Genomic DNA, 25,032 nt, shown 5'->3' with positions numbered 1-25,032 from the left:
GATTTTATCGCGGCGCACCGCCCTGGGAAATGAGACGATCATCGATGTGCATCTTCGGCCGGCCTCTAATCGCCCCGGCGATTTCTCCGGCTTTTAGCAAATCCATTTTAAAATCGTGCAATCGCAGGAGAGATTGCTCGTAATCCCATCACCGATTCGAAATTTTCATCCGCATTTTCGAAGCCGGCCGAATGTCAAACGAGGCGCGAATAATGTACCGGGCATGTCTGCGTTTCTTTTCCCCGTATAAATTATTTAGCGATAAATTCGCAATAGAGAGAGAGAGAGAGAGAGAGAGAGAGAGAGAGAGAGAGAGAGAGAGCGTGTGTGTGTGTTTCCTTTTTCGGCGAGGTCTCGGGTGTTTCAAGCGAGCAAACACGCTCCAATTATCGCAGATGAATCTGAAATTTAGCGCACCAGCGCGATGCATTTAAATGAAATTCTAAATTAGATATTACCGCGACCCACGTGCGCGAGAACTCATCGCGAAGGCGCTCGTGTGCGAACGAATGCTGGAAAACGAACACAGAGAGAGTCAGTACGCGAGTTACGTGCAAATTAATTATCACGCGTGTGCTGCGCGCCGGCGCGGCGTGCTCCGTCAAAGTTTTAATTGAACTTTTCCGCGTTCTCCCCGCGCGCGCGAAGACGCAAGCGCATCTGTGCAGCTTCCGGCGTACGCGCGTCACGGCACGCGCAACGTTTCGCATCTCCGTCAAGACGGCGAGCAGCACTCCCACTCGATGTGCGTTCGACGTCCTTGCACCACGCGCGCAAAACGCTCGACGAGAGGCGCGTTCATTTTCCGGGCGATAAAAGCGCCATGTGTTTTGCGTTTTCAAACGCGTAAAATGCGTGTCAACTGCGCACCGCTGCTAGTCGCACTCGCTAGTGCACTCTCCTACGTGCGCATTATTGATACCAGGGTGAGAGAGAGAGAGAGAGAGAGAGAGAGAGAGAGAGAGAGAGAGAGAGAGAGAGAGAGAGAGAGAAACAGATGACAACTCGGCGCTATACACGGTCGTTTCGATCACCGTCTGCGCCGTTTCGCGATTCAGCGGCGTTCAACGTCGCCGTTTGATATCGCGATGCAAATCCCCCGGGACGATCGCCGGCATGTAGAGCGAAACACGCGAGAGCCGAATCACGTACTCGCGCTCGCGCGAGAGACACGCGAGAGACGCGCCCGTAGCTACATCGTCGGCGCGTGATCGAATTATAGATAGATGCGAAACATCGAATTAGTATCGACGCGAGTCGCGATTAATGGCGATCCGCGAGCTGCCGTCGTGGCACCGGCGAATCGGCGAGGGGCGGGGGGGGGGTGGGGAGGGGCGGGGAGGAGGGAAGGAGAAATGAGAACGGAAATTCAATATTTATTCAGCAGTTTGACGGATGCACAGCTAACGAATACTGATCGCGCGCAGGATCGCTCGGATCGCCGAATCGCCATTGTCCATGTGACAACGGTGTTTTAACGTTCCAAATTGGTTTGAATACCTTCCCTCCTTGGCAAGCGCGCGCGCGCGAGAGAGAGAGAGAGAGAGAGAGAGAGGGAGAAAACGAGTTCATTTCTCTTTCGTCACGCTCGACGGGGCGCTCGGGAAGCCGCCGGCAGTCGTTGTTATCCTACCCGTAAACGTCATTAATTAATTTCCGCGTCGGTCTCGCCGCTAACGAGAGCGGAATTAAAGTGCGCTTCGCTCAGGCGCAGCGATTCGGCCGAGAGGTGTTAAAACTTTCAAACGGTCCGGCATGACAAAGTGCTCGGTCCACTTGTCTTGTGTTCAGTTCGACGCGCTGGACGCGCGCGTCCAGGGTGCGCGACTGAATAATCCACGTTCTTGCAATTAATTCAATCAAGGTGTCCGGCGCAGATCACCGTCGAATTTCCATTCGCGCGCAAGTCGACAGCATGCCCGTTCTGGTCCCTCACGTCGCCTCGCGCGCGTCCCACGCGTTCATTTAACCGAGAAAGAGGGAATAAGAGGGCAAGAGAGGGACAGGGGATAATTATCGTCGCGCCATTTTGCGCGATAATATTGCTCGAAGGATACGAGTATGTTAACGCGAGCTATGTATGTTACACACACACACACACACGACGGGTGTGTTCGCTTGGACCCAAGTTGGAAGCGACGTGTTGTGTCGGGTAAATAACGCTCGACGGATTTAAATGGGCGTCGGGCTTGAAACAGCCATGACAGCGGGGAAACGACGGCTTCGCCTAGACGTCGTCGGCGGCGACGACGACGACGAGACCGAAGTCGACCGGAGGGGCGATCGCGAGGATTAATCAGGTCGCTCATTTCTTTCGACGAGGGCGACGAGGGCAGTTACTTAGCCGGGGTGGAATTCCGGAGGATCGAGCGGAGGAGAAGACGACCTCGGACGGCGCGTAGAAAGGCGAGCGGGGTGGGGGGGGGGATAGGCAGGGGGCGGATCGATCCTGCTTTGTGTACCGCTAACCTATTCGCCCGCTCGCGGAGGAAGGATCCTGGAAGGAACTTGCGGCCTTGAATTCCTAAATCATCCGGCGAAGCCTCGGATTCCAAGTTCGGCGGAGCAACGACGGCTCTTGCAAGATGGATGAAGCGATAATTCGCTGCTCGCGTAAGTCGTGACTTATTTACCAAATCTCGCTCGTCAGCGCGCGCGCGCACATCAATTATCTCCGATCTTCGAGTATTAACAAACACTCGATAGCACAATTAACGTTCCCAAATTGTCCCTCGTAAGCGGGACAATCGCCGCGGCATCGGAGCGAATTGGAGCGCACGGAAGAAACGCTGGCCAGCACAGGCGTGCCTCTGCAAGGTTCAACGCCCCGCCTCGCAGCTTCTATTCTTTAATACTCCCCCGTTGCCTTCGTGCAAGTCTGTTTACTCGAAATTGCTGTCCGACCCTCTCAGACCGGAGACTCAACAAGTACGCGATTCTCCTCCGTGAGGAATCTGCAGGCGAGGGATTCCTGCTGCGTTTTCGTGAGGCCAGGCCAGACGATCACTTCTACGCGGCATTCGGAAGGCAATGGTGGCCACTACCGCGAACAGAGGAATGAGCTCGTTGTCTCTCGTTTGGATTTAATTGGTCTCCGATCGATGTCGGCGAATTGTCCGTGTGTGTGCGTGTGTGTGTTCCCCTTCTCTTCTCACTCTCTCTATTATATATATATATATATAAATACAGGGTGTTAAATTTCAAATGTAACAGATGAAAAATCTGGAAAACTATGAAAGATATTAGAAAAAGCTGAAACACGTGTTTCATGATTTCGAAGGGGAAAGAGAATGGCATTATCGGCTTTTTATTTGGAGGGGACTTTCAAGGTCAATTGAAGGTCAACTTAATTTTTTTTCAATGGAAAGCCTAATTTTTTATTGTATCCTCTTTTTCTACCAATTAATTTTAACAACTTTTGTCTGAAACATTTGTCTATTTGCTTAATATTTTTTGGAATATTTAAGGAAAACTTGGTAACTTTTTCAACATTTAACTTACGATATCTCGCTAACTATTCGTCGAAAGAAAAAAATAGTATCAGACTTTATTTACTATTAAGAATATATTGCTATAACAGTGCCCTAACTTTTGTTAATTCAATAATTTTGAAATTTCCAAAGGTCGATAAGTTAACAAAAGTTATAGTGATATATTCCTGACAGTAAATAAAGTAAACAAGTCTAATACTATCTTTTCCTTCGACGAATAGTTAGCGAGATATCGTAAGTTAAATGTTGAAAAAGTTACCAAGTTTCCCTTCAGTATTTAAAAAAATATTAGGCAAATAAAAAAAATGTTTCAGACAAAAGCTGTTCAAATTAATTGGTGGAGAAAGAAGATATAATAAAAAATTGGGCTTCCTATTTAAAAAAATGAAGTTGACCTTCAACTTACCTTGAAAATGCCCTCCAAATAAAAGCCTGATTGTGCCATTCTCTTTCCCCTTCGAAATCATGGAACGCGTGTTTTAGCTTTTTCCAATATCTTTCATAGTTTTCGAGATTTTTTTATCTACTACGTTTGAAATTTAGCACCCTGTATATATATACATATATGTGTATGTATGTGTGTATGTATGTATGTATGTGTGCATATATATGTATAGGAAACACTTCTGAACGTGGCCAGTCCATTACTCTGTCCCTGGTGTTTCGGAACGAGCAACCAACGGAACAACTAGTTTTCGTCCCTCCACCATTGCCGTCCACTTCTTGGCTCCGCGTGCTGCGCCGATAAACGAGCGGGACCCGAGTCTGGTTTGACCCTGGTCGGACCAGCGCGGCGACGGTATATTCCGCTAGTTTCTCCGCTAGCTTAGCCCCCGTATCGATTCGCGCCGAACGACGGAGATAAAACGCAACGCTTCGAGCACGGGCTTCTCTCGCCATCGATCATTCTCTCTCTCTCTCGCCGGCGAGCGGAGACCGAGCGCGACGCGGAGAAAACGGTCTTATCGAGCTGGCTCCCGACGTTTAAACGGCTGCTTCATATGTGCGGCGTCGAACATATTTCGACTTCGGCGTTCGTCTTTACGGCGCTTCACGCTTGACGAGGCAGCGAAACGGCAAGAAAAATAACGAGTCGCGGCGAAGATTGACGTAAAGCGGCCGCGTTCGAGCTCGCTCGCCAGCAGAGAGAATTCGGGAGAGTCGAAACTCCACATTCACCTTAGGCTTCGTGAGAACGGCCGAGCGAGCTCGCACCGTTCCCCGCAACTTCCGCCGTTGTAATAACGATCCCGAAGTTCGCCGTGTCCGAAATCACGCGGGACCGAGCCGGCTTAATCCCGGTAATCGATTTTGTTTCGCGCGATGGCGCAGACGCGCTTCCCCCTCGCTCGCTTAGCCGGCTAAGCCGAGAGAGAGAGAGAGAGAGAGAGAGAGAGAGAGAGAGAGAGAGAGAGAGAGAGAGAGAGAGAGAGAGAGAGAGAGAGAGAGAGAGAGAGAGAGAGAGAGAGAGGGAAAGCCCGAGAAAGTTCACGTGCACAACGCGAAGCCCCCGGGCCGGAACGACGAGACCGTTGAACTTCGCCTCAACACGCGAGAGTGAACCCTTTCGTCCCGGCCAGATTGCGATGGTGGATCACCTGTCGAAGATCTCGGCGTCAGTCGGTTCGTGTGTCGACGTGGCGGATCGATTAAGCGAACGCAGCTGGCCGACTCACCTCGAGCGACCAACTTGCGAGCTACGAGCCGAAAGTACTTGCCGGCCGCTGAACTTTACTTCTGAGACCACGGCCGCGGTAAACGATGTTCTTCCCGCCGACGTAACGACCTCAGCGCGCAAGGGGGAGCAAAACACGCGAGCACGACCGGTTATGAGAGCAAGGCTCAATGGCGGCGGAAGAGAGAGAGAGAGAGAGGGAGGGAGAAGGTGAGGCAACGAGGAATCCGGGGGATGGAGGAGAGACGCGGCCGGTGATAAAAGTCGACTCTTTCTCTCTCTCTCTCTCTCTCTCTCTCTCTCTCTCTCTCTCTCGCTGATGTCACCCTCTCTCGCAACTCTCCCCCGCCGACGTGTCTTCTTTTTAATTTCCCTAATGAGCAGGCGAACGAGCGAGCGCTGGCGTCAGCGTCGACGTTAGCGTCGTCGCGCGACGCAACGGCGCGTACCGCTGCTACGTTTATCGGCCGTTCATCGGGATCGATATATGAGGAACACGAGTCTCTCGTAAAAGGAGCCTCTTCTCGCCTTCAAATTAGATTTTACGATCGCGATCCGGGGTAGGGTGGCGGCCGGAGACCATAAGCATATTAACGGATCAGCGAATGAATGAACGGATGGACAGACGCACGAACGGACAAACGGACGGACGGTCTCATTCGGTAAGCTACGTGCTCGAGTCGAATTAGCGGCTCGATTGCCCCCTGGTCCCCTGGCCAAGTCCCTCAGCCCGGCAGCAAGGCCGCGCGCTGGATGCTCAAATGGAGAGATTACGGGGTGGCGCTCAATATCCGTCGGGCGCAATAATGTCGGCCGCGCTATCTTGACTCGCGATCGCGCAATCGTGCTTTTTCGTCCGACTACTTCGAGTGCCGGCGAAACACCTCGCGAGAGGGCGAGACACGATTAAATTTACTCACCGCGCGCGTAAGAACCACAACGCAGAGAGGGAGAGAGAGAATTAGGGAGAGAGAGAGAGAGAGAGAGAGAGAGAGGAGAGCCGTTATTATCGGCTTAAAGCTTAGAATTCTCCCTCTCTCTCTCTCTCTCTCTCTCTCTCTCTCTCTCTCTCTCTCCAAGCGAGTTAGAGACGGTGTATTAAATACGGGAAGCCTACAAAAGGAAAGTATTTCGAAAAAAGAAGGAAGGGAGGGAGAAAAAGATGAGAGGGAAAGGAAGCGGAGGAGGAATCGCAGTGCGATCTGCGCGCTTTCGGGCAAAAGCGGCGAGGGATGAAAACGAAGGAGAAAAAGCTGAAAGCGGCACCTAGGCACTGAACTAGGCGCTGAACGAAGTCGCGAAGACGGAAGTTTTCCACCGTGAGAGGAAACTGTTTACTACATTGCGAGAAAGAGAGAGAGAGAGAGAGAGAGAGAGAGAGAGAGAGAGAGAAAGAGAGAGAGAGGGGGAGGGAGAGAGAGAGAAAAAAGAGAGAAAGAAGATCAACGTTGTTTGGCGAAGTAACCGTGTATGTACAACGTAACGTATGTACAATGTAACGCAAAGAACCGCGTATGCGGCGCGAAGGAAAATCTAAGTATCGCGCGGGCCGTAAGTGGTTAGAAGCAGGATTGCACCTGGGATAATCCCAAAAGCCTACTCCCGAACGCTTCAAGTATCAGAGTCGTGAATATTACATGGACAGAGAGCTCCGAAGGAGCAATGAACGAGGGAGCGGAAGTTCCGCAAGATATCGCAGTGACATGCAGCCCGCGTTCGTATCGCTGGGGTTCTCCCTCTCCCTCTTTCCTGCTTACTCCTCCCTCCGCGAGGAAGTATGCGAGAAACTCCCCCGTCTCGCTCCCGTTCACCGCTCCGCGGTGAATATATATTCCGGTCGCGTCGTTATTGTTACGCCGCGATGTCAATCAGAAGCCGCCGGCTTCTTTATTTGAACAATCGATCGATCCGGTATCGCCTACCGACCGCCGGCCCCTTTCTTACCTCAATAGGCACCTCGTGAGGCAATAAGCACGACCCTGGAAGGCACGCGCTAATTCAGGGATTCCGTTTAATCTGGATTCCGATCTGCGGCAGTCTCATACTCGGGATACGTCGGCGAGTGAAGGAGGAAAATATTGACTATGGTCCCGGAAGAATTACTGCCTGGGAGTTATTTTGAATAGCCCGGGGACGTGGTGGGCAGGTTCGCGCGTATCCCCGTACACTCGCGGGAGGGAGAGGTTCTCTCGTCGGCTTCGTCGGAATTTTGAAATAAGAGGAAAATTTGCGGCTCCTCCCTGAGCTCCGGCTCGCGGTCGCTTCGGTTTCAATGGAAATATAAATTGTCACGGCGCACCGACGCGTGCGCCAACGTGTGGTAATTTATGTATGTGTTATATAAAACGCCCGCTCGAGCGCGAGCGGAAAATTTCACGCCAGACCCCCGTGGCGAATTTTGCAAGATCGCGCGCAGTATCCGGGGAATTCTCAAATAACGGAAGCTCGTTCGCTCGCTCGCGCCTATTCACAGGTAAGCTCCGTCTCTCCGACAACTCGCTCTCGGACAACGGCTACAAAAGGAGAAGAAGGCAATTTTACACGTTCAATATTTATCTTCGCGGAAGCCGCGCGCAGTGGAATGGTATTTACGATAGAAAAATACGCGCGCGCGCGACACAGTTTGCGCGATTTCGTTAAAATTTTGCCGCTTGTGTCCGAGTTAGTCGTGCGCGCGTCTCTCGCCCACGCGAAAGCTTGCCAGGTCGCGCGAGCTGGAGCCGAAACGTGCGTCCTTGCGCGGCATTCATAGCGCGCTCCGCAATTTATTAGCCACCTTGTAGCGTATCCTTCGAATTGACACGAGACACGCCGCGCCGTAAGATCGTAAGATCGTAAGATCGATGGCTCGCTCGCGATGAGAGATTCGGCTTTACTCTCGCGAGAGCGCAATCGTGTCCTTTATCCTGGGACTGCAAGTTGCGTGTCAGCCGCGTGGTGGCGCGCGGCGTGGTCGAAACCGAAGTGGGTGGGAGCCGAACCAAATTAATGATATTAATTGGCTCGACTATTTCTTTAATTAGCGGCGCGACAACAAGCGTGAATTTTTCACGGGGTTTCACGATTCCATTCCACGTGCCGCGTTATTTCGCTTTGTGTACTCGGGTTAGTGTACGCGCACTCGCGCACTCGCTGCACAAACGCGACCCGAGCGGAGAAATAATAATGAGCCGCATAGAGCAGCGGCTAATAAATGCAGCAATTGTTTCGTAATTTTCGTTTCGTCAACCATTGAAAACGCGTCGCGCTGGTGTTCACCGGTTACTAACGTTGTTGAGCTCGTTTATTGGTTATTTTCATTAGATTTCTCACCGCCGCGCCGCAGGTGAATTATCAATTATCAGGAATTATTGAAAAATCGATAAATGCTCGCGATACGCACACATACTTACATATACATGTATATATGTATTTTACACACACACACACACACACACACACACATATAAGTGTGCACATATATTTAACACGATGTCGCGTGGCGAAATAATTCTGCGGCTTGCGGCCGGTTAAATTCGCGAGCGAAATTTCGCAAGGCGCACCCTCGCGACGTAACTCACTTAAACCGCGAGAGAACCATTCCTGTTCGCGGACTTACAAGAATTCTGCGCGTTGTCTGCATAGTTTCATTATGTGCAAAGGCTCTTTATGCAACGCGGTCCCTTCCTGCGTGCGTGTGCATTTCCTCCAGTTATGTCGCAAAACTTCCAACTACGCGGACTGTCACTCGAGCATACAAAAGCTCTCTCCCGTTCACTCGTACGGGATATGCGCGCACATTTAGCCCTTTTGTGTGTGTGTATGTGTGTGTATGTTTGTGTATGTGTACAACGCGGTTATAATAAAGACGATAATTCTGCGCGCGCCGCGCAGCCGCGGCGCTTGCGAAATATTCTCGTTTGTGCGGGGTTTCTGCAGACTTTCTCCGTGAAAACGAGAGGGAAGTGAGAGAGGTAACGCGCGCGAGTCTGCGCATGTGTGTGTATGTGCGTGGGATTGCAATTGTCGCTGTAAAATTCGCGAAGAGCACCCACATCGTCAACGCGAGCCTGCTAAATTGCGCCGGGAATAAATGGGGGTAGCGCGAAAAAACGAACGCGAGTTACAATGAGTACTGCACTGGACCGACAATCGAGTCGCTAAAGATACGGTAATGAAATTGCAATTTTCCCAGCGCGTAGGTGTATCCTCCACCGCGATCCGCGGATCGTTCTCGATCGGCCGCGGTGGAAGCGACTCTTCATCCGCAATCTCGTCTGTGCACGTGATTATGCACTTTATGATGACAATTGCTACCCTTATATTTTTTTTACAACTTTAAAATTATATTGAGTACACTGAGAGAAAAGTATATGATATTTGGAACTATAATGATATAGTAATTAAATTATAGTCCGAAATATCATATTTATAGCAAGTATTACCATAATATCGGTAATAATTGCGATATAGACATAGTATAACCAATCATGTAATATTTTTACTAAGAATTATAGTTAAACTAAAATTATGGTATGAATACAGGTGTAAAATGGTAGGTAAAGTAGCTATTTTATATAGTCAATATTACCAGAATATTCGCTAAATGATGACAGATGTAACTATATGAATATTAAATCTCACTATATTTGTGAATGAGAAATTACCATATATGTGGTAAAAGTAACTAAACAATTATTTCAGACAATCATTGACTATATATTTGTGTTTATTCTACTATATCTTGCAGGTTTCCACGAACTATAAAAATATGCTTGACGCCAAAATGAACTATACGATATAGTGAGATTATAGTTAATTCAACTATATTTTTCTATCAGTGTAAGTACAATACTTTTGATGGGTTTCTCAAGGTTGTCGTAACCGATCTGGTTTCATAGCAGCGCTTCCAAATGTATAGACGCACACCGTCGAAGAACGAAAAAGAATGGCGATCACTCGGCTGAATAAACGAGTCATTTCTCACGCGTCCAGTTTTCCGCCCTGAAATCCATCCAAACTCTCGCTCCCGCCCGCTACTTTGCAAGATACTCGCTGCGTAAGACACGGTACAACGTCACGGTAATGCTGACCATCAACCGTCGAATATCCGCGTCGATCCGCCCGCGGCGGACGCGCCGCGTCCGGTCGCGACGGCATGTGTTGTTACCGCGTAACCGCGCCTCCATCAGTTCCGGCGGTCATGAACTGTAAGGTCACTTTAGTGTGTGCCTCATTGTGCGCGACAATGCGTTACACACGAGTCGCTCGCGTTTGCCTACGTGGCTCGGCTCCGCCGAATGGCTGGCAGGTGTATATTGTTCGCGGCTGGCCGCAGGAGTTCCCTGCGGCCGACGTGACGGGGAAAGGCGCGACGAGGCATCGATCGATCACCGGCGCGATGCATCCGCAAGATACTCCCTGAGCGTGCCTGCATCGGGAATTTTCCCCGCGAGACGATCGCGATAAATCACCAGGGAGAGCTCGCGGCAGGAAATACGAGAGGCGGATTGCACGCGGTCAACCAGCTGGTGGAGCGACGGTAAATTTCGTCGGCTCGCATGTCTCTCTCTCTCTCTCTCTCCCCCCTGCCCCCTCTTTCTCCGTCTTGCTTCTCTTTCGCGTCTCTTTCGCCCGCACATGTCTCCGACATTGTCGCTTACGTGCGGAAAAATCGGACGAGTAAGTGGAGAATGTGCTGTCGCGTGCAGAAACGTATTTTATAATCTTGTTATGGCGGCGCATCTCTGGTCTGCATTGCCGGAGCGCGGCGCGAAGGAGAGACAGACGTTCTCGGGCGGACGGCCGCGCCGGAGAAGCGGCCGCGATTGAATTTCATCCGGCAAGTACCTAACCGGCGGCACCCGGCGCGATATCCTCACGGGATCGCGGTACTTTGGCGCATGGTGGGATTTACGCGCTCGTGCAGAATCGCGGCCGCGTGCGAATGGCGAGTTAAATCGCGAGGACAAATCGAAATGATAAAAACGAAAGGTAGAAAAAACAAGCGACGAGAGCGAGCGGTTCGGCGGGTGGCGGAGAGGGGCGAGAATGAGAGGAGGGTTTAGGCTATTACTGTCCGTTTTATCGCGTTGCATCTCTCTCTCTCTCTCTCTCTCTCTCTCGCCGCTCGCTCGTAACGTCGAAAAGAGCGAAAATAACAAAAGGCAGATACGATATGAGAGTGCGTCGCTCCGGACGTTTCCGAGGTGGAAATAAAAACACATCCGGAACATCGAAAGTAGCGCGAGAACGTGTTGTTTTTAATTTTCACTCTTCACCCTGCATGCGCGCGCGCGCTCGCTCGCGCCATTTATCGCCAGGGCGATATCGCGTGGCCGCGATTTTTCTCTCCGGCAGCTCGGAGCCGGCCGGCAACGAGAACGGCGTCGCCTCATTAAACGGCGGCACGCGAAGCGTTCCTCGCGACGCGATATCGCGACACGAGGAACGAAGACAAAAAGCGCGCGGGTGTGGCGTGCGAAAAGCTCGATCCCGCAATTCCGCTAATATGTCCTCGCGGCGTCGTCACAAGGCGAAGCGAAGGGCGCTGAAATCCGCGAAGCGAGGCGCGCCTATCGCCGTGTAATTCGCCGCTCCCGGATACCGAGCACGGTAATAACGTGGTGGGGGGATTCTTGGTCTCTTCCCGCATCACCGCTTCCCGCTTTTCTGGCCGCGGGGGAGATTAATCATCCCCCGTTATCAGCGTCAACTCCGCGAACTAGCCTCGCGGCGGCGCGGACGGCCCTCGCCGACTGTCTTTCCTTGCGCGCGATGCGGGCGACGGCAATTTTCGCACGACGCCGGTTATTAAGGCGGAAAAACCTCCGCGACGTGCCTATTGTAACGGCATTGTGCACGCGGGATGAGGAAGCTCACGCAAGCGCGAAGCGTCACGGAAATTGAATTTCCACGAAGGACGCGCGCGGCCAAGTTCGCACACGAGACCTTATTCTTCTCGTCGACAATCGCGGTCTTTAATAAGACACACATACACACACACACGCGCGCGCGCGCGCGCGCGCAGGAACGGGCGGGATGATCAATGATTTCTAATTTCCTCCAATTATACTTCTGCCCGACTCTGATCGATAGCCCGGCGTCCTCCACGAGCGGCTGTAATACCGTTTCTTCGCAAATTCCCGACCTTTCATCCTGGGTAATCACCGTCATCATCGTATGTCCATTTTCGCGGCACGCCGGCTATCTCTTGGCGCGGCGCCCCTCGGATCGATACCTAACAACGTTAAAGGTAATTGAAAAGTGCAGCTCGCGCTGATAGAATCGTACGCCCGAGAGGGGTGCTATCTCGCGCGCTCCAGATAGGAGGATGTACTTTCGCGCTGTCTCTCGTGGACACTGACCACGCGGCTCGCAGCTTTCGCCTCCGCCCCCGCCCCCGCCTGAGGGCGAAGCCCAGTCGAAATTTTGGCCCTACATTCGCCCGGAAAATTCCGACGCACTCGATGAACCGACGAAGAATCTCGACGCTGCACAGATTGTCGCCACACTTGGGTGCCGCAAACTTGTTGTTCCTTCTCCGCGTTGACTCTTCGAGACAGGCTCGTTCTGAATTATTTGATATTTGATATTTTTTGTTACAGCAATATTCCCCGCATACTATGTTAAACTGTTCAATTAACATATTGCTAACTGAAACTGCACTGATAGAAAAATATAGTTGAATTAACTATAATCTCACTATATTTTATAGTTCATTTTGGCGTCAACCATATTTTTATAGTTCGTGGAAACCTGCAAGATATAGTAGAATAAACACAAATATATAGTCAATGATTGTCTGAAATAATTGTTTAGTTACTTTTACCACATATATGATAATTTCTCATTCACGAATATAGTGAGATTTAATATTCATACAGTTACATCTGTCATCATTTAGCAAATATTCGGGTAATATTGACTATATAAAAGGGTTACTTTACCTACCATTTTACACCTGTATTCATACAATAATTTTAGTTTAACTTACTATAATTCTTAGTAAAAATATTACACGATTGGTTATACTATGCCTATATCGCAATTATTACCGATATTATGGTAATGCTTACTATAAATATGATATTTCGGACTATAATTTAGTTACTATATCATTATAGTTCCAAATATCATATACTTTTCTCTCAGTGTGAGGATAAAGGTTAAGCACAGATAGAATATCGAGATAAGCAAATAATGTTAAATAATGTTTCACGTTAAATAATGTTTCACATTCGGTGTCTAATTAAAACAATAGCCTGTAAAGTATGCTCCAAGCTCCGATGTAATTTGTAGGGTCAACGTGAAGCTGGAATTTCCACTCGAGCCGCGCATGTTTTCTCTCTCTCTCTCTCTCTCTCTCTCTCTCTCTCTCTCTCTCTCTCTCTCTTTCTCTCTCTTCTCGTTGTATCTCACCTTTCTCGAGACCTCGAGGCCGCGAGTGATCTTATTACAGCGAGGCCGATCGTTCTTGCTCGCGCCGCGATGTAATCGCTCATTTCGTTAACAACGGTAACGCATGTTCTCTCTCAAGAGCGACATCGCAAAAGAGAAACGAGCGACGTCGGCTGAAGGAGGACAATGCATGACAGTGAACAGGCGGCGAGGGACGCAAGGGGAATCTCCGCACGCGGCGTGCCTGTGCTAAAATCCTTTGATCTCTCGATTTATTTCCGTGCGCGCACGCCATCGATCTCGAGACACAACGTGGATGCGCGGAAGACGCGCGATGCGAAATACGCGATCTCTCTCTCTGTCTGCTCAATCGCATTTTGTCCCGACTGGCGGGCTCCGTAAGACGAATTGGATAACGGGCCGTGTCGATGCTGTCACGTCAAATCGGAGCGTGATAATCCGAGGAAATACAAGAATCAGCTGTCACGGCGCGGACTCGCGTACACGCGGGCTTCGCAGTCGGCGCTGTTATCATTTCCGCGAGTCCGCCCCCGGTCGACTCCGACACTGAGAGAAAAGTATGTGATATTTGGAACTATAATGATATAGTAACTAAATTATAGTCCGAAATATCATATTTATAGTAAGCATTACCATAATATCGGTAATAATTGCGATATAGGCATAGTATAACCAATCATGTAATATTTTTACTAAGAATTATAGTAAGTTAAACTAAAATTATTGTATGAATACAGGTGTAAAATGGTAGGTAAAGTAGCTATTTTATATAGTCAATATTTGATAAATGATGACAGATGTAACTACATGAATATTAAATCTCACTGTATTTGTGAATGAGAAATTACCATACATGTGGTAAAAGTAACTAAACTAAATTTATTTAAAACAATCATTGACTATATATTTGTGTTTATTCTACTATATCTTGCAGGTTCCACGAACTATAAAAATATAGTTGACGCCAAAATGAACTATAAAATATAGTGAGATTGTAGTTAATTCAACTATATTTTTCAGTGAATTTACGGCGAACGCGTCGTCCGGAAAGGATCTTCATATCCGTGCGACTACATACGTTTTTTATTGGCGTATTCATACGGTCGAAAGTATCGAGGTAGCACACCGATATTTTCGATGGTTGTTCATTTAAATACGTGCATATCTCTCTCTCTCTCTCTCTCTCTCTCTGTTTCTCGTCCTCTCATTCCCTCTCCTTCTCCTGTCGCCTGCCGCGAAAGGACGAATCGGACGTCGCGCGGCGACAAACGAGGCAACAATAAAGAAAAACCAATGTTGCGTGGCGTATAATCAGCCGGGTGTCTCATTTTTCAGCCCATTGTCGCGAGTCGTAAATTCCGGCCAATTTCGCGAATTTCAAGCGCGTCGAATTTGTGGCGCGCCGTAAACGCGCTGCTTCGTTCGCGCGCGCGATAAATTTGTCGGCCGGGCCGTACAATGGCCGGAACGCCGCGGCGAATGGCCGAATGTAAAATCAATGCATACTTTTCAAACGTCAACGTATTTCCCCTACCTGGCGCGTCGACAGTCGCGCCGTTTATATTTCGCCGCAACGCGCACATTGAAATTTCGTCGGCGCCGATATCTTTTGTGCCGTCTGCCGCGACGCGCCGCTGTGTGTCATTAATCCATCACCCTCCCGGACACATTGTTACGAATGCTTTATCGATGGCTTGCTAAACGAGAGAGAGAGAGAGAGAGAGAGAGAGAGAGAGAGAGAGACTTGGCGAATCGTGAAGTTTATCCCGCAAGTCAACCGTTCGTGATTCAAAGGACGGCAAATGAACGCCGGGAAATGCGAAGAGCAGTTTGTCGTCATTCGGGTAAACGACGTTATGTACCGTACGAGAACTTACGCTACGAAATACGACCACACGCGCGTCCAAAATTCATGACCCCGAGGACGTCGCGAAGGAGCCGCGGGGATGCGGAGAGGGTTGAAGAGGATATATATGGGGCGATACGCTCTAAGCGCGAGACGTGACCTTCCGCAAGCGACGCGATACGTTACGATACGGTGTGCTCGATACGGCACGATGCAGGTAGCGGCGAAATCGCTGCGTGGAAGTCGAGCGTCTGGCGGCGAAAGTGGGCTATCGCCGTGTGGCGACCGCGGCGACCGTAAAATTCTCATTCGGAATAATAATACAGCCGGCGATTCGTTCGCAGTATCGTTCGCCGGCGATAGCGGTAAAACCACGATAGCGAAGGTGCGGTCGCTAACGCTGCGAAGTAATACGCGACCGTCGATGTACACGCCCTCCCTCTCCCCCGCGCCCTTCCCTCTTCTTCCCTCGCCGCCGCGCCGCGGCGATCTGTGCCTCTGCGGGATCAACGTAGTTACGCGGAAGCGGCGTTTAGGAAGGTCGATGAAAAAGCGGATGGTACACAACGCGAGCGGTAAACAAGAAGGGCGGGGTGATAACGAATTTTTGAAATACGTCGCTGTTACGCCGCCTCCCTCCCCCCCCTCCCCCGCCCCCGCCGCTCTTTATTGATACTGGAGAGCAGTGAAATATTTTGATGGAAAAAAAATCAAACGGTCGTCAATGGCCGGGCGCTCGTAACCATCCGCGTCGGAATTTGTGGACTGTAAACTAGGAAAGGTAAAACGCGCGTATCGCACGCAACAGAGGGGGGAAGGGGGCAGAGGAAGAGGGAGAGGCAAAAGGAGGAACGACGCGCGGAGAGTTCCCTCTCGAGGCTGGCGCGGAGAAATTGAGGATGCGAGGACACTCACAATTAGCATCGCCGCGCGCATTAAACGAGACGTTCACCGCCTTTGAGGAAGCCCTTAATAACGCGGCAGTGTCGTCGTCGTCGTCGTCGTCGTCGTCGGCGCAATGGCGGCGCAGGATACCGAATTCGCGAAATATTACTGCGGAAGCGCGTTGCAGCCGCGGGTATCGCGCGCGGAGATAAATGGCTGCGAATTGAACCTGCTTGTTGCAGCGCCACGTTGTTGGAACGTGCGACGTGTGACGTGTGACGCTTTTCCTTAACTAATCGACGCGATTTTCCGGTGTGCCGGTCGGTGCCGCCGTTTAATTGAACACCATTGACGAACCGCCCTCGGTCCGTCCGGCCGTTCGCTCGCTCGCTCGTTTGTTCGCTCGTTCGGCTGACAGCTTCCGTTTTTGCGGAGTTAGATAGCGGCCGAAATTCGGGCAACGCGGCGCGTTCGTGAGATCAGCCCTGTCGCCCAAGTAGGACGGGCGCTCTCTCTCTCTCTCTCTCTCTCTCTCTCTCTCTCTCGGAGCTCATGGACGGAGCCACGGCGTGAAATAAAGGGGGATGGCCGAGCCGGATTATTCTACGACGAAAGTGTTCCGGCAGGAGCAATTACGGAATACGCGGCTAGCTTATTCGCGCTCGGAGAGGACAGGCGACGACGACGACGACGGCGGCGTCGGAGGTGGCTGGAGGAGAGAGAGAGAGAGAGAGAGAGAGAGAGAGAGAGAGAGAGAGAGAGAGAGAGAGAGAGAGTGTGAGAGTGTGAGAGGGGGAGCGATAGAACGATGAGCCGGAGAGGAAAAATAGGCCACGACTCTGTCGAGCTGCCGCCAATTCGGCGATTCTCCTCGTGAAGTCGCAAAAATAACGTCAAACTCGGAACGAACTGAAGCGAACGCGGACATTCCGCGGGAAGAAGGGATCGCGAACGACGACGATGTCGTCGTCGTTCGCGATCCCGCTGAGACAGCCGGCGATGAAAGAGGACGACAGTTACGGGGAATCTTTGAGGTTCCGGTGTAACTGTTTAAGGTGAAGATAGAGGAGAAGCGAAAGAAAGGGGGAAGAAACTGTGCGCGGCAGGAGCGCGAGCGTGCGCGCGGACGGCCAAGTAGCCGCAAGTTGGAGGAAGCAGAAAAAGGCTTTTCCATTCTCCGGATGAGTTATTTCTCCACGCGACTGCGAGACTGCGTTGTTTCCGCGGCGGCGGACGCGAGACGTCCGCGACAGGGCCCTCGTGTTCCCTTAAGTTCCGCGGCATTGTCGGCGGAAATCGCTCTTGCATGCGGCAGAAAGATCGAAACGCTATTTTGCGGCGCTTGCACGTCGCTCGTCGCTCCCCCGCGGCGAGGGAGCGGACGCCATGCAGCGCGGCGTTTTGTAATTATCGCGACGTGCCTGTCGCCGATTAGGGATCGCCTATCATCCGCGGACGAGCTACTCCCGATGAAACTCCCGACTTCGACCCGCGCGCGTTGCCGTATCTCGGCGAATTGAATTTCACCCGACTGACTGCCCTCGAATTACTCTCTCGCGGGCGCGAGAGGGCGAGAGCAGGCGAGCCAGCGAGCGCGCTTGCGAGCTCCCGTGAAAATAACCCCCCCCTCACCCACCCGGCTGGTTTGTAGCTGTTAATCGACGACGCCACTCGAGAGATTTCGCGTCGCTCTTGAATTATATATATATATATATATATATATAAGATGGGCGAATTATATACATGTCGTTTGTACGGTGTATGTCTGTTAGTCGAAAAGTTCACAGTCTGCCTGCGCTTCCGGCGAGCGAGCGACGATATCGTCCCACACATCTCGTCCAAAGTAACTCGGCCTTGACGTTACGGGAGAGAAAGAGAGAGGGAGAGAGAGAGACTGCTTTTCCGAACTCTGGAGTAGACTCGAGCGATTGACGAGAGAACGGGGTGGAGGCTGCGCGAGGAGCAGATAAAGCAGGTTGGTGATCGAAGAAGGTACGGAGGAAAGTCGAACACAAGAGACAGAGAGTAGAGCGAGGGAGACGGACGGCTACAAGAAGACTGATAAGGGAGAGCGAGAGAGAGAGAGAGAGAGAGAGAGAGAGAGAGAGGGTGCAAACGGGTCGCTGAAGGAACGTTTAGGGTAAGAGGAAAAGGGCCAACCGACAGCGAACGAGAGGGAAAGAAAGAGAGACGGGTGAGCGAAAGAAGCAAGAGAGAGAACAAGAGAGGAAGACAAGAGAGCGAGACAAGGAGAGACGTATCGGTGAACGGAAGAGGGCGGGAGGGCCAGAAAAGAACGACGCAGAGGTAGGAGAAAAGTCAACGACTCGTGAACCCTTCGCATCGATTGCAAATATTTAAAGCACGAGGTCAGGGGATAGAGAGCGGCTGCCGATAGCCGGCGAGCGCAAATTCGATTTCGAATATTTCGCCAAGAATCTCTCTCTCTCTCTCTCTCTCTCTCTCTCTCTCACTCTCTCTCTTCCGACGGTAAATACTCGAAGGACCAGAAGCCAGACCGTGCCAGCGCGATTCGCCGGGCCGACATGACCGGCCGTTTATCGGGCCTGCGAAAACGCCCGGCGACGCCGGGAAATACAAGCGGACGGCGGCGTTAACGTCGTTACGAGTTGGCAACTCAATTTTCGCACCGGCAACCGACGCCTACGCTCCCGCGCACTTTGTCGCGTCTTGGTCGATAAACGCGATGGGCGCGTCGTCGATGCCACACGGCTGCCGCGCGCCGGCACGTCTATTGCCACGCATTGTGTCTTGATTTTCGTCGTAATTCGGCCCCCCGCTGTCTCTCCCCTGTCCTCGCTTCTCTTCTCCTTCGCCGTGCTGGATGTGCACACGTCGCGGTGCACAGGACAGGTAATTCTGACGGGGTGAGAAAAAACCGACGCCGAGCCCGGAACGGGAGAATCGTTCGGCTTGTTCGAACGGCGCGGCGTAATTAGTCGGTCGGCTGAAATTGCGTCGATTTGTCCGCCGGTCTGTTTGTTACGCGCTAATGACCGCGAATCGATCACTCGGCCGCTCGAGAAGCACTGTGTCCGGCTTCAGTTATTATTCAGTCGACGCTCCGAGGGAAACACACGGAGAGGTGCCTCCGCGTCCGTCCGTCCCTCCGTGCTTCCCCCTCTCTCTCTCTCTCTCTCTCTCTCTCTCTCTCTCGGACTCGCGGTGGACTAAGTAGTAATTAAAGTCAAACAGTACTTTTGCGGAGAGGAAGGAAAGGAGAGGGAGCTCGGTACGTTGTATTTCTTTTCCAACCACCCCGTCTTTCGATTCGGAACCGCTCATCTGCATATTACTCGTCACGACGTCACGATATCGCGACATTAAGCGCCCGCTCGTCGCTCGATTTGCATAAAACGCCAAGGCTGAGATCGAAGCCGATGAAACGACGAGCGCTCTCGACAGGACACGCACACACGCTGTTCCGTCGCATCGGCGAGCCGACGGAGAGGCGCGCCAACAAGTGTCTCAGCACGCGTCTTCGCACACGCTTCGGGTCGCCAACTCTCTTTCTGTCTCTCTCGCTCCCCCCTCTCTCTCTCTCTCTCTCTCTCTTCTTTTCTCTCGCGGGGAAATTAAACGCCCGTCGGCGGAAGCACCGATTCTCCATCAAACTGACCGATACCCAAATGGCGTTCCCTGAATAAGAAAAGAAAGAGGAGGAGGAGGAGGAGGAGGAGGAGGAGGAGGAGAAGAAAGGAGGAAGAGAAAAGAGATTCCGGAGTGTCGGGAAATTCTTCCCTCGAGCGTATTTCCTCCGCCGGCCCTCGGCATTGCGCGAGTCTCACGGCGGGTCCGATGATGCCGCATATTTGCACGCCTCCGTGGCTCGCGTATCTTCTTCGGCTGTGCGCTAGCTTCACCGGCCGCGGAATTAGGTCACCCTCGCGGGCATTGAATCAAGTCGATCGGAAGAGCCGGCTGTCTTGCTAAGTGCTACTCCGCTCCGCCTTGTCGCCGGCATTCGGAGGAAACGAGCGGGGGATCATCCCGCGTGTAACGGAAAGCGAATTCCATCCCTGGTCCGAACTGCGAGCCAGCCGATGTGTAATTGAGACCAACGATGCGGAAGGTGACGAAAGGAATGGTGGGGACGTGGGGCGAAAACGGCGCGAAGAAGAGCAGCGGAGTTCGGTTTCGCCGCTTTGTCCCGCTCGCGCCGCTCGCGATTTAACTCTTTAACGCCTACTGGTAACTATTTAGTTACCAGAGACGCATTTAAGAATCCACAACTTAGTAAAGACAGGAGATATTTTTGTTTTCTTTGCACCACTGTAAAGGTGAATTCTTCTTCTAAAAAATGGTGTATAGATTCGGTTTAGTCCGTTTTTAACTCAGTTTTAATGATAACATGTTTTGTCAAATTTCAAGTAGGTATAGTTAGCAATTGTTACTGACATCTAGAAGTGCGCTATAAATGAATAGATTGGTATCTGCTATAATTTTATACATTTGGAAACTTTCTCAGATGCAAAATGTGAAATTAAAAGAATACACAGATTCAAAATGGCGAATCCAATATGGTGGACACGAAAATCAAGAAATCAAGCTACTTGGCGGGGGAAACCTGGGGATCTATAGTTTTTTATGCGGCGAAGAATGAAGGGACGATTGACTGTCTAAATGGTGGTCTACAAGATATTCTTCTGAAACAGTAAGCTTGACGCTCTGAATGATAAACTTCATTCACAAGTATAGTAAAGTTTCAGCTCAAAAATGTCAAGCTATCAGATCTGACTATCGTCAGAGTTATGTCGTATAGATTACCCTTCATTTTTCTCTGTATAGGTTGCTCATTTCGTATATGCTCTTAGGATCCAAGTCATATTTACCAATAAACAAAAAACAAACGATAAAAAAAAAACAATATAAAATCCTGATATTTTTTCTGGTTATCACTACTTATAATTTCAATTCAAAAAACTCAAATCTTATTCTTAAAACATTCATAAAAAAGTCGGGCGTTAAAGAGTTAACTCGAGCGGCCCACGGCCGCTTCCACGCGCCGATTGTAGCCGACCGAGTCGCAGGAAAACTCGCCGAGCTTCCTCCCGCCCCGCGGCGGAGGGGTCCGCGCGGGGCTTGTGACAAAGGAAGAGCGAATATCGCGAATATCGCGTTTTCATCGCGAGGTTCTCTCGCGCATCCGATCCAGCCAGCTGGAGAGTGAAACGGCGCACCTTATTAATTAGAGACTCATTAAGAGGATCTATGGGCCAATTTGTAATTAATTTAACGCGAGAAAGACAGGGAAAGAGAGAGAGAGAGAGAGAGAGAGAGAGAGAGAGAGAGAGAGGGAGAGAGAGAGAGGGAGAGAGAGAGAGAGAGAGAGAGAGAGAGAGAGAGAGAGAGAGAGAGAGAGAGAGAGAGAGCGAGCGATATGAAAAATCGCGTCGCTGCGGCGAGTCGTGGCGGCGGTTATTACGCACGATGCGCGTATCCTTCGCACCTGCTTCCCGACAAATTGCGTCGGTGTTCTTCGCATTTTTCTTAGAACAATGGACACATTGTGCAAATGTTATTTTCGTTCGTAAACGTTACAGCGCCCGCCGGAGCGGGGCACACGCGCGCGCATGACAACGACAAATGTACGCCGTTGTACCGAGTCCATTGTGAGGAGCTATTGTACGCGCGCGCTGCTGTAATCGGCGCGCCCCGTTTTGTTCTGTCCTCCGGTTTTGCAACAGCGAATAAAGAGAGGGAGCAGAGGAGAGAGAGAGAGAGAGAGAGAGAGGAGAGAGAGAGAGAGAGAGAGAGAGCACGCCGGATACCGACATCGGGCCGACGCGGCGCCGACGCGCGGCAGAGACACGGCAGGATCTCGCACGCGAGAGCGACGCGACGCGCACGGGACGTCCATGAGACCCAGCCGTGTCTCTTTACGCGAAGCAATTAGTTGATTCGGAGATTTAGGTTTAGATTCGGGGATTAGTTGATTAGTTGAATCAAGATTATCGTTCCGCCGTAACGGCTAATCTGATCGAGTTCTAAGTGGGCTCGGTCGATTCCTTAGGGTCGACTTGCATAACAAAACTGTCTTTACTCTTGTCCCACGTGCTCTGTAAGCCGAGATATTTAAGTTCAAAGTACGAAATCGCGAAATTTCATCTTAGGAAATATCGTCGTCAAAATGTACAGTTCCATCAGACCAGTACAGATGGCGGCTGTGAAGAACTTGTCGCTCAGTGCTAGGCCCGCGCACGTGTCAATGCTTGTAACCTAACCTAACTTATCTTGATAGTTTGATGTCGCTAATGCAAATGTATTCGCAAGTTAATCACAATGGTATAAGTCATATTTATATTTCCGATTATCTAAGAAATATATAGATTTACAGTTACACTTGCATTTGCAGTGATTAATATCCGTACTAAAATATCACAGACAAAAATTTATTTTTATTAACCTTCTAACGTAACAGCACTATGCTGAGTGGTTGAAAAACTCGCTATCACCATTATTAATTCTAGGCAAGAACCACTTGCCATCATTCTGCTAATTTAAGGAGTAATGAATTATTACAGAAAGAAGTGAGCTGGTATCGTTTTTATCAAATTTTAAAGATCATCGGATGTATGCGGGAACCGCGAGAGCGTCGCGTGTTCGAATCTCCTCCCGAAGCATCGGTCGCGCGATCACGCTACAAGGCTGGACTCACATGATCCGTCTAGACGACGGCTGACAGCAGTCCGTCAATCCTCCGTCAATATTTTTTTTTTTAGGAATGTGCCCAGAGGACGCGACGATGACGGGTACTCTGTGGATGTTCCGACGCGAAAGCACTGAAGAATGTTTTGACGGAGGATTGACAGAGTCAATCTTGTCTGCCAGCGCGCGAGTAACAGCGTGTGAATCCAGTGTAACACGGTGAAGTGCTAAGCCTTTCGGCGACGAGGACGACGACGGGGCTTGGGCGAATCCGACACACATTCTTCGACTTCTCCTTCGGCTCGCTCTCGGACGATCTTTCTCCTTATGCGCCCCCGCTTCATCCGTTATGAAACGTTCGCGGTTGCGCGTCGCTGCGGATGATTCGAGAGTAGCTTTGGGCCCGACGACCGGTTGAGTCCCCGCGTTTGTGTCTGTATATGTGTGTGTGTGTGTGTGTGTGTGTGTGTGTGTGTGTGTGTTGGGTGTCGGGAAACGGCCAACTTGGACCTCCCTCACTTGGCGCACCCGGATGAAAGGGTTAAAGGTAGCCCCGGGATATAAAATTGTCACCATGGAAACTGCTCGAGCAAATTGAAAAGCAAGTAGTTCGCTTACCCTCCTTTCGTGAGATGAGAAGAACGGCGCTCCCCGACGCGAGGAGACTTAATACCTTATCAAACCAGGTACGATCATTGTCGAGGTCTCGTGTCGAGACCGAGCACAGCACACTCTTAGCACACAGATCACGGCTCTTCCCTCCTCTTTCCCTCCTTTCTCTCTTTTATTTCTTTTTCTTTTTTATATAGGCCGTTCTCCGAGTTTTCGTTGTTGGTACTTAAAGAGAGAGGTAGATTTAACAGGGCCGCTACGGATGAACCAACTTTAACATCGATAATAATTGAACGCCGAAACTTCAACACGACGATTAAGTAGTAATTGACAACATTCGTTTGGTCGTTAAGCGTCACCTTTCCTCTCTCCTTCCGCCGGCTCGTACATCCGTACGTTTTTCATATGACTCTCGTCAGCGACGTACATGTAAACGTATTTACACGTATACATATATGTAGATATATGTATACATAGATTTTCATAGAGATTTTTATAGTCGATATATGTGTATATATATATATATATAATATATATATAGAGATCTCTCAAACTTGGAACAAACAGTAAATTCTTAATCACTCCACGAATTAGTAATATTATTCAGAAGGTAATCAGTATCATAGCAGCGGCAATTATCAGCGACGATCAGCGCTCTCGTCGGATCTCAGCGTGAAAGCAGTTCGTGATTTTGTCGAGCGGTCGCTCCTTCTCAATCGCTCGCTCGCTCTCGCTCGCGCTCGCGCGTGCGCGCGCGATGCGATGCCTCTCTGCGATTTTATCTCTTATTCCTCCAGATATGTCACGAGATATCATCCATTCGTGCGATGCTGGCCCTTAACGTATCCAATTAAATATCCTCGGTATCTTCAATCGTAAGCAGGAGATAGAGGGAGGGAGAGAGAGAGAGAGAGAGAGAAAGAGAGAGAGAGAGAGGGAGAGAGAAAGTGAGAGTGAGAATTTCCTTCCGTTCCTCGTTCCACGAACTTGGGGGCCGATCTTTCGTCGATTTCCCCGCACACTTTTTCCTGCTCTGCTTCTTGCACGACACTGGTGGAATCACAATAGACTGCGACTTTCGGAGCACCCTTTAAACCCGATTCTTGCTCTGTCGTGTTATTCGTCGTGTCACAACGGGCCCGCGTCAGCGGAGGAACAGCCGGAGGGTCGTTACGACGGATCGCGTGGTATCACTGAAAGCACAACACGTGACGCGTGGTTGAGGTTGAGGTTAACGCGTCCGCCGTCTTGTAATTCACTCGCGCCGGAAACGGCAGTCGTCCATCCGCGTCTTTTTCCGGCGACCGACACGTGCGCGCGTCTCGTTCTTCTGGCTTTATCGCCGGCGCGACGTCGACCTTTAAGGAAGGAAGCTGCTTGTGCCGCGAATCGCGTGAGCGAACGTGAGCAAGCGACAAACAACAAGGGGGGGAGGGGGAGAGAGAGAGAGCGTA

The 25,032-nt window shown here is 50.6% G+C and overlaps 1 protein-coding gene across 9 annotated transcripts in view; it reads right to left on the bottom strand.

Moving 5' to 3' along the window:
- unc-13 (protein unc13 homolog) overlaps positions 1–24,067 on the bottom strand; it is a 115,111-nt gene extending 91,044 nt beyond the window's left edge. For 7 of the 9 annotated variants that reach the window (XM_019840452.2, XM_025306595.1, XM_025306599.1 and 4 more), the window contains exon 1: positions 23,585–24,067. The gene's annotated coding sequence lies outside the window, so the exon portion shown is untranslated. The remainder of the gene's footprint in view (positions 1–23,584) is intronic. The other 2 variants (XM_025306598.1, XM_025306600.1) reach the window with 1 other exon arrangement.
- Positions 24,068–25,032: the final 965 nt, after the last annotated feature.

Source organism: Harpegnathos saltator, unplaced genomic scaffold, assembly GCF_003227715.2.
Source record: "Harpegnathos saltator strain DR-91 unplaced genomic scaffold, Hsal_v8.6 scaffold79, whole genome shotgun sequence".
Classification (NCBI taxonomy): Eukaryota; Metazoa; Arthropoda; class Insecta; order Hymenoptera; family Formicidae; genus Harpegnathos; species Harpegnathos saltator.
Note: the sequence above shows the minus strand (reverse complement) of the source record. Positions and strands in the feature narration are given on the sequence as shown.